Source organism: Protobothrops mucrosquamatus, unplaced genomic scaffold (genome assembly GCF_001527695.2).
Source record: "Protobothrops mucrosquamatus isolate PMUCROS unplaced genomic scaffold, P.Mucros_1.0 scaffold1730, whole genome shotgun sequence".
NCBI lineage: Eukaryota > Metazoa > Chordata > Lepidosauria > Squamata > Viperidae > Protobothrops > Protobothrops mucrosquamatus.
The window spans coordinates 136,527-142,901 of NW_015387877.1; positions in this window are offsets into that span (position 1 = coordinate 136,527).

The window sequence follows — 6,375 nt, forward strand, 5'->3', positions numbered from 1 at the left end:
CCTATTTTCCCAAAACTTATAAATAGATTTTAAATAAAGTCCTGTAGCACATTGACCAGCTATTTATTTAATTACTTTCTTACTGGATGTTGTCAAGGTTTACAGTGATGCCTGCCTGAAGACATTTTCAGGACATATGACGGAAAGATCCTTTCACCAGTGAAATGAAGAATAGTCACAGTAACTCCAGTCTACATCTCTGTAGAAAGGCCAGTTTTGATATTCTTGACAAGTGCTGTCACCCTCCATTTTTTGTAATGTCAGGGACAGCTCTGTGTGCACAAAAGTGATGAAGGGGCATAAAGCAGCTTCTGAAACTGCCCCGAAGAAAGAATTCTTGGCTTTTGCAAGAGCCCTTGTGTACTTTGGCACTTGCATAAGTGCAATCAGCTTTCTGAAAGGCTGGATTCTTGTAAGTCTTCAGAGCAAAAGGATCAGAGATGTCATAAGGCTGGAAAAGACGTTGAAACACCAGCTGCACATTTCTCCTAAGGAAGAGAATTGATATCCACAGTAAGTAGAAAATGAATTGGATGCCTGTTTTTCAATTATCAACAGCCATTCCTTCTAAGCACGAAAACTTCAGTGGACATTAGTAGAGTTTTTAGAAATGACTAACCGTATTGATTTATTTGTCCTTTAATCCAGTGGAAGGGTAATGTAATGTTGATACTTTACCAGCAATGCAATGTATCAACATTGGCTTTGGATCCCTGGCATATACTATTTCTCTCTTTATCATTGTCTGTTTATTAAGTACTTTATTCCACATTTAAACTCCATGTTTTTGCAGGTGAGGCAGTAACAAACGTTAAAAGACAGAGAGGAAGAAGAAGAGAAAGAGAGCTAAAACAACAAATCCTGGAAGAATCATTAGCAGGCAAAGCAAAATGATGGGAAACCCAAATCTTAGATTCGAAAATTCATTTGACGGTGTAGAAAGACTGATTTGGAGTGAATCTTATTTAAAATATCCAACATCAAAACATTTAGGGCTTAAGATTAGCAGTGGCACTTCAAATGGAATATCCAAGCATTCATGATTCAAAAAGTTGCCATTTCCAAGGACTTTTTCAAAAAGAGAACATCTTACTGTCAATTTTTGTGGCCGCCACATATTGACCACAGTTTTGGTAAATCCCGCAGCTAGATTTCAACGCTAGATATAATTGGTTTTGCCTTTGTCCCTCTTTACACAATGAAAGTCTCTACGGTGCATGAATTGCCATACTGATCTGGGGTAACCGTTGTCCAGTAGAAATGCAAGACTTGTGCTTTAAACATGCCCATTAGATCAAGTCCATTTTACAGGAACACTGTTATGTTATGCCACAGCTTGTTGTATATGGTCAAACTTTGAACTTGCTTTGATCAGTGCATCTAGGATGACAAGCTGCTTTTCCTTCCCCAAACTGTTTCATTTAATCAGTGACTCTCTTTAATCTTAATGTAAAATGTCATCTTTTCAGATGAGATTTTTCCCATCTGAATTTAAAAGTATGAATTCATAAAACAGCGTGTACAATATGAAATTAAAATCCTGCTAATTTAAAATGTGTGAAGTTTGTTGATCTCTTGGGCTGCTAGAAAAATGTTGAAAATTAAATAGCTATCTCCTATTTTGTTGGCCATTTAAATAGTAATTTGTCTCTGCAGCCTGACAGCTTGCCTGTTCCCCTGAAAACTTCTTAAGACAAAAAGACAGCTTTTCTTCATGCTAGCAGGACATAAATGGAACACGCTGTGAATTTGATTTCTAACTTGGCTGGTTATGTTTAAATGTCTGCTATGATAGCAGGAATTTGCTCCAGGGTTCTTTCTCTATTTCTCCTCTTTTTCTAATGGAAAATCACTGTTTAGATTAACACTGCAAGCTTTCTACTGTGACAAGGGATTCGTGTTAATATTTGTAACCTTTAATTTTCAAAACATGAAAATGCCAATGAAAAATATCACAAAGGTGTTTTCAAAGCTAATACAATCCTGGGTTGTATAAACAGAGGCATAGAATCAAGATCATGCAAGGTATTAGTACCACTTTATAAAACCCTAGTAAGACCACACCTGGAATACTGCAGCCAATTTTGGTCATCATATCACAAAAAAGATATTGAGAGCTTGGAAAAAAATTCAGAGAAGAGCAACTAAAATGATCAAAGGCCTGGAGACTAAAACATACGAAGAACGGCTGCAGGACTTGGGTTTGGCTAGTCTAAAGAAAAGAAGAAAGATAGCAGTATTCCAGTATTTGAGGGGCTGCCACAAGGAAGAGGGGGTCATGTTAGTCTCCAAAACACCAGAGGGCAGGACAATAACAATGGTTGGAAACTAATCAAGGAGAGAAGCAACCTGGAATTAAAGAGAAACTTCCTGACAGTGAAGACAATTAACCAGTGGAATAGCTTGCCCCCAGAAATCGTGGGTGCTCCTTCACTGGAGATTTTTAAAAGGAGGCTAGACAGTCACATGTCTGAGATGGTATAGATCCTCCTGCTTGAACAGGGGGCTGGACTAGAAGACCTCCAAGGTCCCTTCCAGCTCTATTCTATTCTATTCTATCCAGCAGTTCACCTTTGGTTGATTAGCACAGAACCAAGCAGTAAAATCTCACCAGTGCCTTTTTTAAATGGACATCCACAGCAATGAGGCCACTGGAGAAATTTACACCTCTGCTTAAGAGCCTTTTCAGACAGATATTCTAATTCAGGGGTGTCAAACTTGCAACGTCATGTGTCATGACGTATTGCAACTTTTTCCCATTGCCAGAGCTGGGGTGGGCATGGTTTCGACATGATGCATCCGGCCCGTGGGCCGGCAGTTTGACACCCCTGTTCTAATTAGTGGTACTGAAGCTCCATCTTTTTTTAAATTTCTTTCAGAAGAAATTGCATTTCAAAATACAGATACTATAAGTTAGAGCTGGATAAAGAAGAAAAAATAATAACAATAATAAGGAGCAAAAAAAGAGTAGAAAAGCCATTTCAGTAAAGTCAAATACTGTAGAAAAAAATATGATGTTCAATTAAATGCTAAGATTCAGCTGTAATGCTTTAGCATTGAATGAAATTATGGATGGCTTATCCAGCAAGTATGCTGATGCAAAATGTGAAAAGATAGGCATGAAATGTCCATGAAATTACTCTTCTTAGGCAAAACCATGTGGGTCATAATATGATTTGTCATGCATACACATGCTAGGAGTTTTAATGTCATAAGGATCTGCTGAGAAATTCTGTGTAATGTACTATTATTGTAAAACGATTCTCTACTGTGCCGAAATCAAAATGCATATGGCCAGAGACTCTATGTAATGGGTCCTTATGGAACATGAATTGGCTTTATTTAAATGATGAAGGAAAAATGTTTATATAATTTAAGTCTCTAACTTAAGTCCTGTTAATTTCAGTAGGCTGACTCCAAATACATGTAAGTCTGGATTTAAGTCATTATGCCTACAATAGTATGTTGTGCTATTAGTGCAGGAAATGCCCTTTATTTTGTTGATGCATGTCTTAGCAGAAGGAGTGGTTAGTAAAATGCAGCTGAGATGCCCTTCACTGTGACAATAATCACATTATCGTTTAAGTCAATGATAGAAATGCAGATTGTGCATGAAATGACACTCATGATGAGAATGCCTCTTATCCCCACACATTTTCCAGCAACACAAACTGGCAAGAGAGACAGCAGGCTGACTTTGAGTGCCTAAATGCTCCAACATGGTAATTCGTGCATTTGCAGAGGAACTGAGCACCATGTTGTGTAGCTATGCCACTCTATTCCCACACCTTTTAGCAATGGTCCTTGAAGTAACTGTGCAAATAAGAAAGGTGCAGGAAAGTAGTTTTTTCTTTCTTTCTTTCAGATAGCTTGTAAGTTTTGGGCACTCTCAATACCTCATCCCTACAATCTTTTACATAATGTGATCAGCAACAGTTTTTTTTAAAGCAAGAGAAAACCAGACAGGCAATGTGGAGAAAATGATGAAGCAAAAGGTAATAGAACACTTAAGAATGATTGAGACCCAGTGGAAGCAATTAATGAGGATAAGCCTACAACAAGCCTATACAGGCTTCTGTTAAAACAACTCATTAACATGTATTAGAGTAAGGCAATGCTCCTTCACAGCATGAAGCACAATAGGACAGAGATGTCTAATTTGCTTAGTATAAGTTTCAAAATGATATAAGAAGCTCCACCTCCAATATGCAGCTTAAAAGTTAAGCTGGGACACACTGCCATAGAATAGAAAAAGAAGGGGTACGTTTTGTTGTTTGTCCAAGAAGAATAACTTGGTGGAGAGAGGAAGGAATGTTTAGAGATCATCAGCTCTGTCCTCAGATCAGAACAATTCTTTCAATATGATGTCTCAAATGTATCTTTAACTGGATGGCAAGAAAGTTTGGTGGTACAGTATGATTTATGTATAGATTTCATCATCACTATAAATAACATTTCACGTTAAAATGTCCACTATGGTTGGTGGTGCTCTTTCTTGCAATCAACTAGTTTGCTTACTCAGCTAATCATTTTCATTTTGAGGCATCAAGGCAAGATAGAGGTTTGGGACAGGTTGGGAACATTGGTGACATAATACATTTGGAAGAATTGGTGGATGGAGATGAGGATTATGGAAGATTTGAACAATCCTCTGGTGTCAGTGGAATTGTTGTTGTATTTTACAAATTTGGGGGCATGAGTCCAAAGCACAGGTGATCAAGCTTATAGCCATGAGCACCTTTGTCCACTTCTTCAAGATCAAATGCCACCAAAATAACAGGGCTCAGATATACCTTGGTCATACTGGAATTGGGTATGTCTAGTTTAACGAAGAGAAGGACGAGGGGGGACATGATAGCAGTGTTCCAATATCTCAGGGGCTGCCATGAAGAAGAGGGAGTCAAGCTATTTTCCAAAGTTCCTGAAGGCAGGATAAGAAGCAACAGGTGGAAACTAATCAAGGAGAGAAGCAACCTAGAACTAAGGAGAAACTTCCTGACAGTGAGAACAATTAACCAGTGGAACAACCTGCCTCCAGAAGCGGTGAATGCTTCAACACTGGAAGTTTTTAAGAAGAGACTGGACAGCCATTTGTCCGAAATGGTATAGGGTTTCCTGCCTGAGCAGGGGGTTGGACTAGATGACCTTCAAGGTCCCTTCCAACTTTACTATTATTATTATCTCTAAAGGATCTGCCCGGCCAGAATCCTAGCAAAGCTGAGCAATTTTATCCATCTGATGCCAAGAACATTCGTCACATGGCCCTGCAGAGATTCCCTTGGTTCTTTTTTTTTTTATCTAGGAGGGACCTGATCACCTGAAACAGGGCAACTGGATAATGTTTGCCAATGCAATAAGGATGGAGAAATAATTACACTTCACTGTCCTTATTGCCACAAAATGACTCCTAATATAGGCTATTATGGGTACCAATTATGGTTTGCTAATCATAATTTATGATTTCTGAATGTTCTGTGAAACAACCTATTACGACTTTTTCAGTAAATCAAAATACTGATTTAGCATAATGATGACTTAAAGTTAGCCAGATGAAAACTTTTCCTGGAAAATGTAAAGATCAGTAGCAGAAGATACATTTTCCCACCTTCAACTGAATCTTTAGGTAGGACTGGGAGATAATTCTCTCTGAAACCTTGCATGCACAATAGTGTCAGTCATTATACAGAGGGGTGAGCTAAATGGGAATTTCCTACAGGACTGCAATGTATTATTTCCCAAATGGTAGTACAAAACACAGGTAGAGAAGGAAAAAGTTATTCCTATGTGTCCAAAATTTAGTTTTGTGTTTGCCCTCTTAAACTATAATTACTGTAATGACAACATCAGTTGTTATCATGGAAGAATAATCCTCCTATGCATTATACCTGGCTAATGGATATGTGATCGATCATGTGGTATCGAGCTGTTTTTGATTCCTAGTGACAACATAGATAGAATTTATCCATGATGACCTGTTCCTAACCTGGTCTTTCAGGTCTTCCAACTGGTCTTCTAACCTTGTCTTTCATTGTCACTACAACTGAGTCTATCCATCTTGCTGCTGGTGTCCTCTTCTACTCTTTTCTTTTACCTTTTCTACCAGCAGAACCTTCTCCAGAGATCTGGGTCTTTGCACAATGGGTCTAAAGTAGGATTGTTTGAGCCTGGTCATCTGTGCCTTGAGTGAGAACTTTGGGTTAATTTGGTCAAAGATTCATTCATTTGTTTTCTTGGCTGGCCACAGAATTGTCAAGTGTTTTCTCCAACACCAAAGTTCAAAGGAGTCAATGCTCTTCCTTCCTTGCTTCTTCAAAGATGAACATTCACTTTCCAACACTTTCAATGGCTCTCTACTGAGTGCTAGTCTGCAGCATA